Source organism: Paroedura picta, chromosome 4 (genome assembly GCF_049243985.1).
Source record: "Paroedura picta isolate Pp20150507F chromosome 4, Ppicta_v3.0, whole genome shotgun sequence".
Taxonomy (NCBI): Eukaryota; Metazoa; Chordata; class Lepidosauria; order Squamata; family Gekkonidae; genus Paroedura; species Paroedura picta.
The window spans coordinates 74,338,128-74,351,724 of record NC_135372.1 but is presented as its reverse complement, the minus strand read 5'-3'; the positions used below and the strand labels follow the sequence as shown (position 1 = coordinate 74,351,724).

Sequence of the window (13,597 nt, the reverse complement as noted above, 5' to 3'; positions counted from 1 at the left end):
AGGGTTACACCAGCACTCCCGGGGGGAGGTGGGATATAAATTTAATAATAATAATAATAATAATAATAATAATAATAATAATAATAATAATAATAATAATAATAATAATAATAATGGTATAATGCTAAAAAATAAAATGCCTCCTGCTAGTCCTCACCTCCTGGCTCTCTTCCTTCCCATGCTTCTAATCATTCTGCATGCATGCCTGTAATGGCAGAGGAAAGGAACGCTATACACGCACTTCTACTTCGCCTGTCAGTCACACAAATCAGCCAATCACTTTTGTCCCCCTTTTAAAGGGGTCGCAAGGCAAGCTAATTTTTTTTTAAAAATCAAACTTCTTCGTTTAGACACCTATGCATATAATCAAAGATGCATAGTGCTTCTTTTTCATGCCACCCCTTTTGCATTCATGAGCCTTGTATCCCCGAATCGGGGGGGGGGGTAGAGAGGCATGCTTTGTGTATTAATTGTAGGGGAAAATGTTTTTTTTTTGCCTTGCCTGGACTATTAAACAAGTACTTGTTGCTCCAGGTACTTTGCTTAAAAAACAAAGAAACCCTGTCCATGGGAGAAGGGCGGCGCGGGTGGCCACTGGAGGCGGAGACAATGCTACGTCGGCTCCGCACAATTCCTTGGCATGTTGCTTGCTGGGTGCTCTCCTCCCGCTACATGGCTGGGGGAATCGACTTTATATGATTCTCCAGCTAGCGCTTTAAAATGGAGGATGTAGCTGCTGGTTTGCTGCTGGGACACTGGATATTGGCGATGTTGTGCAAAATGCCTAAAATATGGTCTTTAGTAAGTATTTCACTACATTTGTTAGATGTGGAATTGCCCTCACAATTCCTGCCCTCATGGAAGCTATAAGAACCTAGGAGATTAATCAGGTCAATGTACCCCTCCCTCCCATTTCTATTGCTTCTCACCTGCCATCTGACTCCCAGTCTCCATGAGGGCAATGGCTATGCTCAACTCTCACTTGGCATTTGTGAACAGAGTACAAACCAGGGTTGCTAGACCTCTCCAGTGGAGATGTGATTCCTTACCTGGAGAAAGAGAAAGGCTCAGGCTTCGTTGCCAGCATTGAACATCATGCCTGTGATTTCCCCCAAAATATCAGAGTGTCCTTGGGATGTTGTTGGTGTGATGACATTACTTTTTTTATGATGATGCTGAACCGGAGTGGGTCTTTCTCATTCTCCAAATAAGTCCTCCATCTCCTGCTGTTTACCAGGAGGAACCTGGCAATCCTAGTACAATCTATTATTTGTATTTGTACACCAGAAGTTCCCTAAGTAGACACAGATACAAACCCCTGCAAACTGGTCACATTTACTACCTAACTGCTTCAGGACCACCAAGTTCTCTATTATAGAGATTAACACATTTAACTATTGGGCATATTGGAAATTGGGGGAGGTCCCTTTTTGCAAAATTCCTGAATCACTCCAACATGGCAAGATATACACACTGAACTGATGAAAGTATATGGTGGAAGTCTGGTCAACATGTTAAGGAAAAAGGGCTATCCTGGGAAAGTCCTCCCAAATCCACTGAAGTGTTTAATTCAGTTTAAGATAGAAATCACCACCATGGCAAATTAATTTGGTGGCCATGACAAAGCCCCATGCTAAAAATGTTTATATCCCATCAGAAATAAAGTAATAATGAACTATGCTTCTCCATAGTCATCAGGAATCTCCTACGTGAACTGACATTTATGTTACAAGCAATGAAAACGTTTCTTTTCTTTTTTACAGATTAGCATTCAGCTGGCACCAGTTTTACAACCCTGGAATTCTCACTATTCCATTTCATCCAAAGGACCAGCTTAAATATAAAGACAGACTAGCCCTAGCATCAGGCAAAGTGATGCAGCGGATTTAGGACACTATAACAGGTGTCAAATTGTCAGCATTATTTCCTGCTATGCCTGCTTGCCTCCCTTCCCCATTTCTTTCTTACTGTCTAAAATTTGGCCTGATTTCTACATACAGGACAATAAAATGATTAACTGGATTGACACACAGCAGAATGCAGGTGGTAGATTCCAGTTCTGGAAGCTCCTTGGATTAAAAAAGCTCTATGCAAACCAAAAACTAGCACAACCAGGAGACAGCAGCTCTTTTTTTAGTTAAGATAAGAGGCACAGTTGAAATTTTCTGCAGAATTATTCCAGGGGTGCCTGTTGGGCTATCAGCTCTAATTCGGGAAATACCTGGTGGTGGTGGGTGTAGCCTGAAGAGGACAGGATTTGGGAAGGGGAGGGACTTCAATGGGATATAATGCTATGGAGCCCACCTTCTCTAGTGGCCATTTTCTTCAGGTAAACTGTCATCTGAAGTGAAGTTGTAATAGTGGGAAATCTCCAGCCACCATTTGGAGGCTGGCAGCTCTGGATGCAGTACACAAGCCTGGTCTTTTGCTTCTAATTCAACAATTTTCCATTACAACCATTAAAAGGGCAGCTTAGTGTCCACAGGATGTCACCAGATCATTTATGGGGTCTGGATTGTACCTTCTTGTCTTATTCCAATCCTTCTCACTAGAGGCAAGAAACAGAATCTCAGCTAGCCTTGTCTCTGTGAATGTTTGCCATTATTGGAATTTAAGACAACCTGCAGGAGAATGAGGATTTCCCCCCCAAAATGAACACAAAAAGATTCCATAAGCCTAATTAGGATTAAAATAAAATTAAAATACAGTTAGTCGATGTAGACCATAATTTTAGGATGTGCCATTTATTATCATTTAGAACCCAAGATAAAAAAAATGCTAAATAAGTGTCTTCAGCAATGAAAATTTTTTAAAAAGTAATTCTAAAATTAAAAAAGCGACTACATCTGCATTTGAAAAATGGAAACTGAAATAAGTTGGTATGGGTCCCCATTGGGAGAAAATAAGCAAATAGATACTTACTAAAAATACTAAGTGGTTATCAAGTAGAACTTGCTATACTGAATACTTTCAAAAATATCTTGCACAGATTTTTTAAAACACAAGAGGGCAATAATGAGACAAAACCTCTTGGAAAAACACTTCTAACTGCTTTAAAAAAATTGCACACAACATGGTGTTACATAAAAAGGACAGAGTGTTTTAACACAATGGAATATAAAGGCCTAACACCCAGTTACACAAAGTAGATTGTTCAGTATATTTAACGATTTATTGTTATTAATATTGGATTTCTATCCCGCCACTTCTCCAAGGATTATTGGCAGGTTACAAGATAAAACCATAAAACCCCATATTATACAAGATTGGCGATAAACATCTTTCTACACCACCACCACCACCCCAGACAGCCACCCTAGAACGGGGTGCACAGATGTAAGTTCAGGGATTTGATCACATGGAGGGGCCTGGTCAATCTCAAACCCTGGCCTTACCTAAAGATCTGGTAGAAGTGTTCTGTCTTGCAGGCCCTGCAGAACTGTGAAAGCTGTGAACAGGGTCCTCAGCTCTTCCAGAAGCTCGTTCCACCAGGTCGAGGACCGAAAAGGCTAGGCAAACTTCCTTAGGGCCAGAAACCTCCAGCAGCTTAGAATGGAGAGCCCTGCAGGGGGAATAAGGAGACAAGCAGTCCCTCAGATATTTGACAAACCTATTTATTCCAGCTTACTAAGTACCTTCCAGAAAGCCAAATGCAAATCTGAAGGCTAAGACAATTGTGCATAAACTTCTAGATGTAAGGATATCTCCCCACCTCTCCCACATAACACACAGAGAGAAGAGATGACAGACATATTTCAGTTCAGGCAGTGCTAGTCACATGGGAATCACTTCCAGTCCCCTTCACCTTGCAGCCCACCCCAAGGTACGCACCACATCCAAGTTTTCCAGTACTGGATATGTGCCTTCTCACCCCATGTACCTGTTCAGCATCAAGGAGAGTGGTTTGCATGCAGTAGGGTGTTTCCATGTAAAGATTTTTGTTGATGGATCAAGACACACAAAAGGAACATTTATCCCAGCATTTTATAATACAGAGGTTTCAGATATTCAACTGTCCATTCAAATAAATGAGGCAGCAAGGAATAATGCATCTTCCATAATCTGCAGATTTTTGGGAACAGGCTTTTATTCTAATGTGTTGATAATTTTAGGATTTTTTAAAATTTAAAAATCCTCTTGTGAAAGTTTGTGAGACCAAATTATAATTTGTTTGCTTTATATCTGATTTCTGCAGTTTACAAAAAACAGAGAGCCAGTTTGGTGTAGTGGTTAGGAGTGCGGAATTCTAATCTGGCAAACCAGGTTCGATTCTGCACTTCCCCACATGCAACCAGCTGGGTGACCTTGGGCTCGCCACGGCACTGATAAAGCTGTTCTGACCAAGCAGTGATATCTCAGCCTCACCCACCCCACAGAGTGTCTGTTGTGGGGACAGGAAAGGGAAGGCAACTGTAAGCCGCTTTGAGCCTCCTTTGGGTAGGGTAAAGCAGCATATAAGAACCAACTCTTCTTCTTCATTGTTGGCCCATTATGCACAGCCGCCAAAACGGAGATTTCGGGTCACATGGAAAACACGGAGGGGGAAGAAGTGAAGCAAACCGCTTACGCATGGGACGGGACACAACGGCTGCAAAACCCAGAGTAACCGATTATGCATGCGGCGACCCCGGCGCCACTTCTGGTTGCGCACCGGTCACCTGGAAGCTGCGCTTTCTTCTGCGTTTCGCTAACGCAGCTTTTTCAGTGGCATGCACCGAATCTGCGGCCGGTTGCAGCCGGCTCCATGCGTTATCGGTGATTTTAGTTGCCGCCATTCCACCCTGAATGCGCGCTATCCCCCCCCTGTGCATAATGGGCCGTTTTCTCCAAATAAAAGTTGCAAACTTCTGCCAGTAGGACAATGGGCTTTCATAGATTATTGACATTTATACATTTCAACTGCATTTAAACCGAGGACAGATGAAGGAGAAGGAAGAACAGTTACAAAAAACAAAAGCCATTTGGTGTCAGCTTGGACTAGAGAGCCAGTTTGATGCAGTGGTTAAGAGCAGCAGCTCTGGTGAGCCAGGTTTGATTCCCCGCTCCTCCACATGCAGCCAGCTGGGTGACCTTGGGCTTACTACAATACCTCACAGGGTGCCTGTTGTGGGGAGAGGAACGGAAGGTGATTGTAGACTGCTTTGAGATTCCTTCTGGTAGAGAAAAGCAGAGTATAAAAACCAACTCTTCTTCAAAACAAGAAACAAACAGAAATAACCCCACCCCCACACATGTAGCCTAGTTTCTGGACTATAAAACTATGCTATTGCAAGCAATGGCATATTTATACCACTGTTCTAGAGATCATTATTTCAACCAAGCCAGAAAAATCCATTTTGATGGAGAAGATGGTACGGGTTGCCCCGAGTCCTCTTGTGGGAGAACATCAATACAGTAGATACACCTGGCCACAGTGATCCATGCGACGGTCACCTCTAGACTAGATTTCTGTAACTCGCTCTACACCGGCCTGCCTCTGGGCTTGATCCGGAAACTGCAACTCATCCAAAATGCGGCTGCTAGAGTCCTCACAGCTACACCATGGAGGGCTCACATCCAGCCAGTTCTGAGGCAGCTGCATTGGTTACCAGTCGCCTTCCGGATCAGGTTCAAGGTTTTGGTTTTGACCTTCAAGGCCATCCGTGGTCTAGGCCCAGCATATATGAGGGACTGCCTTTTGCCCTATATCCCCCGCAGGGCTTTACGCTCTGCGGGGGCTAACCTACTGGTCGTTCCCGGCCCCAAGGAAGCCCGCCTGGCCTCGACTAGGGCCGGGGCCTTTTCGGTCCTGGCCCCAACCTGGTGGAATGAGCTCCCGGAAGAGCTGAGGGCCCTGCGGGAATTACCAGCATTCCGCAGGGCCTGTAAGACGGAGCTCTTCCGCCAGGCTTATAACTGAGGCCGGGCGGTACGAAGATCAGCCCCCCCCTCACAAACTGGTGGTAGAGAGCGTCACCCCCCTCCTGTAGTTGAGGATGCAGAGAGCAAATGAGTAGATTACGCCATCGCTGTTACAATTACTGTAAACTATTGGTTTTTATTGTCATTTTATGGTTTTAGGGGACGGGGTTATGTAAGCCGCCTCGAGCCTTCGGGGGGAGGCGGGGTATAAATATAATAATAATAATAATAATAATAATAATAATAATAATAATAATAATAATAATAATAATAATAATAATAATAGAGCTATTCAACAGTAGGTGGAAGGGTTCAAGACACTCAATACCTTGTGGACTGCAAAATAAAACCTTATTTTGTATTTTCAGCTTTGTTTATTTCACTGAAATGAAAAGTGAAGTTACAGTTAATTCTATAGAACGAACAAAACTGAAATACAAAAACAGCGAAGCCAAAACATTCCGGGAAACAGATGTAGAATGGCAAAAACATGATTTATAAGTTTTCAAAAAACTGACTTCTTAACTCTAAACATCATTATTTCAAAGGAATATTCTATAATGTAAGGTTATGGTAACCAGATGATTCCAGGTCTTTAAAATTGGATATTAAGATATGGAATGGAGAGTCCTGAGTGCAAATTCTTGTTCAGGCATGAAAAGCACTGAGTGAATTCATCATCTTGACATTTAACCTACCTCTGTTATTTCATTTTATACCACTCTTCCTTATGGCTCAGAGCAGTTCAAAGGAAACATAAAATCCAATATGACGGATATACAACTCAGCAACTGCATCAATATCAACAACAAAAGCATCATCAACAGCATTGAAGCATTTAATTATTTACTATTTAACCACTAACATTTTGACCATAACCCAGTAGAGTGGTTGGGTTGGAATTGCGACCCGTGAGCATATCTGGTAGGAGGGGGTTCTGGAGGGCCCAACAGATGCTATCAGTTCACTGGGCTTAATCAAATGCTTTGCAGAAGAGTTCCATTTTGCAGGCCCTGTGGAACTGTGCTAGCTCTGGCAAAGTGTGAATCCCCTCTGGGAGCTCATTACTCCAGGGAGGGGCCAGGACAGAGAACAACCTGGCCCTGGTTGAGGCCAAATGTGCTTCCTTAAGGCGGGGATCACCAGCCACTTGGAGTTGGCTTAGTGCAGTGCTGTTTGAGGGGCACAGGCAGAAAGATGGTCCCTCAGTTATGCTGGGCCCAGACTGCATATGTCTTTAAAAGCGATTACCAAGATCTTAAACTTGATTTGGGATTCACCAGATAACCAGTGCAGCTGTTGGAGCACGGGTTGGATGTGGTCCTCTGAGTTGTTCCGGTGAGAACACTGGCCACTGTGTTCTGAACCTGTAGTAGCTTCCAAAGCAGGAATAAGGATAGCCCACATAAAGTGAGTTGCAGAAATCCAATCTAAAGGTGATCATCACATGGATCACTATGGCTAGGTGTTCTGGGGCTAAGTAGGACACTAATTACTTGGCTTGATGCAGGTAGAAAAATGCCAGCTGTACTACTCTTGTGACCTGCACCTCCATAGAGAGGGAGGCATTCAGGATCATGCCCAGGTTCCTGGTGGAGTGAGCCACTGACAGTTGCACCCCACCCAGGTTGGGTAATCGTGCTTCCTTGCTAAGACCTTTCCTGCTCAGCCACAGGACCTCTGTCTTTGAAGGACTGAGCTTCAGATGACTCTGCTTGAGCTATCTTGTCACTGCTTCCAAACATCAGACTAAAGAATCTGAAGGTGAATCAGAGTGACCAAACATCAGGAGGAAGAGATGGGGGTCATCTGCACATCAGCGACACCGAAGTCTGAACCTCCGTCCCAACTGGAAAAGAGATAAATTCAATAAAGATATTGAATTTAATTGGAGAGAGAACCGCTCCTTGCAGCACTCCACATGTGACTTGGGAGTGGCTTGCTGGTGTCTCTCCAATTGTACCCTCTGTCTACAGTTCTGGACTGAGTTTAACATGGGATAAACCCTCACATAGGCTGTGGAGAAAGGTGGCACACAAGCACAATACAGTAACTTGGATACTAGTTGGACTTCAGCTTCCATAAACCTAACATCTCTCCCTTTTTAACGTTCCTGTTTATTGTTAAAGTTTCCAAAATGTCTCTTATGTAACACATAAGGAGCTGGCTTATACTGAGTCACAGCATTGATCTGCCAAGTGCAGCACAGGATAGTATGACTGACAGTGGTTTTCTGGGATCGGGGTAAGTGGACAGCTTCCCTCCAGATCCTTTTAGCTTTATGGTCTGGAGAAGAATTTAGGGGACAGAGTCAGTTCCACCACATTCCATTCCCAGGTCTCAGGCCACATGACTTTATTTCAGAGAAGCACCTGGCCAAATTGTGGGTTCTGTACACCGGTTATTATAAACAAGTAAATAGTCCAATGTGCAAGGTATGCAAGCCAAATACAAATTCCTTAACTTAAACACAGTGTAGAATTGCCAACAGCTCTGGAAAAAATATTCTGTCCCTTTAATTGAGGCTTATTTTATGTTATTTATCAGGCAGGGCCATGCAAAGCTTCAACCCCCAATTTCTAAAAGTTAAGACTTTGTAAAAGGTCTGTTGGCAACCATAAGTGAGTGTCTTGCCAATATTAATAATATTGCTATAGATGACACCCCTGATGTGACTTACACATACTAAGTATTATTAAGCCACAGGGTTGTGAAACCATCCCTATAGCTTTGGGTGCAGTTCACCATTTCAAATCACACATGTTGGCAAATCTATTCACTGTTAAGAAGAGCTTTTCTAGATTGCAATCTATTTTAGGAGACCCCTGAAATCAGTGGTGCAGATCCCCTACACATTTGAGAGGGGAAGCTGTACATTTGTACAACCCAGCTAACATCATTGTTCAAATGTACAGCCCTTCCCATTTTTAAACTAGCAAGAAAAATTTGACTTGCAACCATGATTAGTAAGAATGAACAGTCACCTTGATTAAAAAATATCCACTGGGAGCTCATCCACCAGGCTTGTTGAAATTAATGGTTCAGTTCAATGAGGCTCAAGCAAAGGGCGTTCCCAAAGGACTGTCTCCGCTGTATATAATTACAGTAAGAGCAGAACTCAAAGTGCTGTGGGTGCTAAGAAGAAAATCTATATATTTGAAACTGGCGAATGACTAATTGAAGCAAAATGCAGTACTACCCACTAGAAAGCCACAGTTCTTAGAACAGAGAGTCTATACAGACTATTAAAGTAAATCAATTTGTCATGTATGTAAGGTAGATTTCTACCCTAAGTGCTTGAAAGCACTGGTCTTCAACCTTTTTGGACCTTGCATCTCAGTTTTTGACATGTTTCGTTTTTGTCATTTAGTGTAAAAACACATTATTCTTCTTTGCTCTGCCTATCAATCTAGAGCTTCCCCTTTCTCCCAGCTGGCCCTTCCTTCTTTTTTCAAGATGGGAAGGATGATGATGGAATGTTCCACTTTTGTTAAGTAAGAGACTGAGCTGCAGGTTGTAAGACCAATTCAGAAATGTGCTTGCATGTTTATGAAAAAGTCACCACAACTCAGTTCAGCAGGGCTGCTGCCATAAATTGTCTCCTGCTTCAGCAGAACAAAGATGAAACGCTGAGTGTTTACACCATATACAGATGTAAGACAAAACCTCAGTTTGCTATCTGCCTGCAAAAGGTTTTCCTACACTCTTATTGGCCTGTTTGTCTTCAATACATTCTCACACCTTCCCTTCCTTACGGGCTACCTAGCAAGCTTTATTTATGACAGCAGTAATCTCACACACCCTGAATGATAACTTCCACCTTCAAGAACAACAAACAAACAAATGGTCTCCAAATAGATCCCGTCGGGGTACAGTGGTTAAATGTGGTGAACTCTAATCTGGGGAACGGGGTTTGCCCCCCCCCACTCCTCCACATGCAGCCAGCTGGGTGTCCTTGGTCCAGACACAGTTCTCTTGTAGCTGTTCTCACAGAGTAGTTCTCTTGTAGCTCTCTCAGCCCCATCTACCTCACAGGGTGTCTGTTTGGGGGAGAAGAAGGGAAAGGGGTTTGGAAGCTGCTTTGATACTTCGAGTAGTGTAAAATGGGGTATAAAAACCCAGCTTTTCTTCTTCTTCAATCTTCCTCTTAGTTGCACATGAACTGTAGCACTCAGGCATGGAGTTCTGCCCCTTTTTTGCCTCAAACAGTCCCTCCCCCCAATCCACAAAGATATGCTCACAAACAAATGCAAGCGTAGTGATATTACAAGTTGTTCCCTCGTATAAGAGCCATGTTAGACATGACATTACACAGCAGCAGTAATAATCCTGTCTCATATGCAGGGAACAGACAGGAGGACAAGATTGGTTAGTGAAGGGAGAGGCAATTTTTGTTCACATGAGAATTCAGGGTTAATTCCCTTCTAAAATCCTTAACAGTTAAGATTAAATAAGGGAAGGGGCAGCACGTGCTACATTTAAAAGCATAAACCTTAAAGTCATAGATGCTCCAGTGGCAGAACCAAGCCTGTAGACCAGAACCTTTGTCACTTATTGGCTACAGAGAGCAAACTACCCTATATTTTGTTAAAATGTAACTGAATAGACTATCAGGAAATGAGTGAATGATGGAGATATCCTTGACATTGCAGCCAAACAAACTTTAACACAGAAACAGGAGAAAATGCCAGTATACCCCCCATGGGGTTGGGGGGAGGAGGGGCACAGAAGCTCCAGGGAACAGATTAACTTCAGGAAGGTAGGCTTAACCCTCCCCACCCTGCTACTGACTTAAAAATGCCTCTGTGGACTTGACAACTATCTTGGCTCTGTAGAAGTTTTGATAATCCCTGTAGTCCATTTCTAAAATGAAAGGTGCCTAGAAACCAAACTTTCTCCTAATCCCAGATATGGGGAAGCAGACTATCGTAACTGAATCAGAAAAATAGGTTCTGTGTGAGTTTTAAGTCACTGCAAAGCTGATTACAGACTATGGGTAAATTTGCAGGGCCAAGTCATGGATAGCACTCTGAATACTTTTAAAGGCTGAAATTATATGAACAGGGAATGATCTCTAATACATTTAGTGGTGCTCACTTTCAAACAATATACACGGGTTCCGCTGACTTGCCTTGGACTGTCCTGTTTAAAAGCTGCCTTAAAGGAACAGCATAGCACAGTACTGATTTCTGGGAAAAACAAACACAAGTCTTCATCTCCAGGCAGCCATAAAAGTCAGTGGATAGATTTGGGCAAATTACCCTCAATCTGACCTACCTTCCAGGGCTGATAAGTATGCCCACTAAACACAAACCCTCATGGCTTAGGGGAAATTCAAATCCTTTCAGCATTAAAGATCGACTTTTAGTTGATACAACTTCTAATTCTCTAGCAGCCCTCCAGCCAGGGCAAGGGGCACCTGTCAAATTCCTCTGCATATAGAGTTGTCAAGAGCCTCTTGTGGCGCAGAGTGGTAAGGCAGCAGACATGCAGTCTGAAAGCTCTGCCCATGAGGCTGGGAGTTCAATCCCAGCAGCCGGCTCAAGGTTGACTCAGCCTTCCATCCTTCCAAGGTCGGTAAAATGAGTACCCAGCTTACTTGCTGGGGGGTAAACGGTAATGACTGGGGAAGGCACTGGCAAACCACCCCATATTGAGTCTGCCATAAAAATGCTAGAGGGTGTCACCCCAAGGGTCAGACATGACTCGGTGCTTGCACAGGGGATACCTTTACCTTTTTATAGAGTTGTCATCCATTCAAGCCCTAAATGTTGGGTTGGCAGTTGCCCACCTGGAGATCATGTATGACCATTTGCAGCAATCCTGATGCTTCCCTTCCCACCCCTTTACTGCTTTCCCCAGCTTCTGTAGCAAGTGTCACTTCAGCTTTGCCCTATAGCTAGCTGAAGGGTTGGCGGGAGAGAGCAGTGGGGCAGGAGCTGCTGCGGCAGACTCTTAAAGGGACAGGCTCCCTCTCTCTGGGTTGTATAAGGGGAACCTGCTGCTTAACAAATTTTGGCATCTCAATCAGTCTTCCTACATTAAGGCAGGTGAGGTATCAAAGCCAAATGCTACCCTCGCTACAGTGTATGTATGTAACACAAGTAATAATAACTGGATCACTTGCTGCTTTTTATGTCCCCCCCCCCTCCTGATTCCAGCCACCAAATTCTCTATAGAGCGCGCTCTAAAGGGTCATAGAAAGTCGATTGGGTCTTGGGCTGGAAATGGAGAGCTTGCGAGAGGCAACCGTGGTCTCGGGGACCAGCGCAACCCCAACCAATCCAGGCCCTGGAGAAGGCTGGCTCGGACCACCGGAGCAGCCAGCCGAGGAGCTCTTGCCAGGCAACCGCCGGGAGGGGCTCTTCACCGACGAGCGAACCGGGAAGCGAACGAGCGCAAACAGCCAAGAGCTTCTTGCGAGCAGCCAGCGCGGGCCTCCAGCGCTAGCTCCTCCTTTCGGGAGACTCACCCCAGGCCGCCTGGAGACTCCTCCGTCCTCCTCCTCCTCCTCCGCAGGCTCCTCCCACTGGATGTATCATGTAAACAACATCCAGGCTATATTTACAAGCGCTTGACTGGAAGGGAGCCGGGCCAGGATGCTTGAGGAAAATAATAGTGCGCAACATTTTAAAAGGCGCACATGCCCGCCCACGCCCTCCGGCGGAGAACCCCCTCCCCACCACCCACCCCCACCCCCACCCCCACCCCCACCCCTACCCCTACCCCTACCCCTAGGCACCACAAGTCGCCCAGAGCGCCGGGCTCGCCCCAACCCGAGCATCAACGCCTGGCAGCCCGCCGGCGACGGGACAAGGCTCCGACGCCGTCGCCCCCGTCCCCCCCCCTTGCTTTCAGCTCCCCTCCCGAAAGTGCGGCTGAGGGCGACGCGCGCGGCGGCGCGAGCAGAATGGCCAGCTGTTGTAGCAGAAACCGCCTGTCAACACAGCGCCGCTTCTCCAGCTGCGGACCACTCGGGCTCACCGCTCTCGTTCAAAGGAGGGGTGGCGGCAAAATGCGACCCAAGAGTCGCCTCCCTCCCCGTAGCCAGGCATCCCCCAGCCCCCAATATTCTCCTCCGTATAAAAATTAACCAACCTTTAGCTGGGGTGCCCAGCGCAGCCGAAAGGTGACTTGAGAGCGGGCGGCCCGGGAGTTGGGATGCCAGATTGCAACGCCCTGCAATAAACACACCCGCTCGCCCCCTCCCTGCCCCCCCCCAACTCTCCGGCAAGCCGCTGCCTTCTGCCCACCCACCTTTCCAGCCGTGTCTTCTACCCTCTCTTTTTCTTTGTTCTTAGCGATCTTTGCATGAAGATTATCTAATGACGCAGCAATAGACTCGCCACAACGTGACTGTCGCCATTTTTCTGTTTTTATTATATCTCTCACACACTGCCATGTGATGTGATAGAATTTTTTTTAAACACACGCACACACGCCAAAAAAAACACACCAAAAAACAAAACTTCCGGGTCTCATGACCAGAAAAAGAGCAAAACAAAAGGGAGGGAGATAACTTCAGACGGACGTACACAAAGCGGCTTGTTTTGGCCTCTTCTCACAGCCAAGTGAGGGTGTCGGTTGGCAAGCGCACGGACCATCGCTTGGAACCCGGCACAACTTGTCAGCGGCGAAAGCGCCTTACCTCTACATCACGTAGGCATGCCAGAGTTGTTATCATGGCATCAGTGGC

The 13,597-nt window shown here is 45.3% G+C and overlaps 2 long non-coding RNA genes across 10 annotated transcripts in view; one reads left to right on the top strand and one right to left on the bottom strand.

Annotated features, from left to right (window-relative positions):
* The window catches only part of LOC143835576 (uncharacterized), a 24,744-nt gene extending 22,728 nt beyond the window's left edge, over window positions 1–2,016 (top strand). For both annotated transcript variants that reach the window (XR_013230224.1, XR_013230225.1), the window contains exon 5: window positions 1,764–2,016. This is a non-coding gene — a long non-coding RNA (uncharacterized LOC143835576). The remainder of the gene's footprint in view (window positions 1–1,763) is intronic.
* Window positions 1–13,597, bottom strand: part of LOC143835575 (uncharacterized) — a 15,601-nt gene extending 2,004 nt beyond the window's left edge. Inside the window, exons 1-6 of one of the 8 annotated variants that reach the window (XR_013230223.1) lie at window positions 13,159–13,597; window positions 12,374–12,503; window positions 9,703–9,941; window positions 7,580–8,991; window positions 3,396–3,562; window positions 2,305–2,548 (exon numbers count right to left, since the gene is read on the bottom strand). This is a non-coding gene — a long non-coding RNA (uncharacterized LOC143835575). Of the gene's footprint in view, window positions 1–157; window positions 206–2,304; window positions 2,549–3,395; window positions 3,563–7,579; window positions 9,942–12,373; window positions 12,504–12,999; window positions 13,114–13,158 lie in introns of those variants that run through there. The other 7 variants (XR_013230220.1, XR_013230222.1, XR_013230216.1 and 4 more) reach the window with 7 other exon arrangements.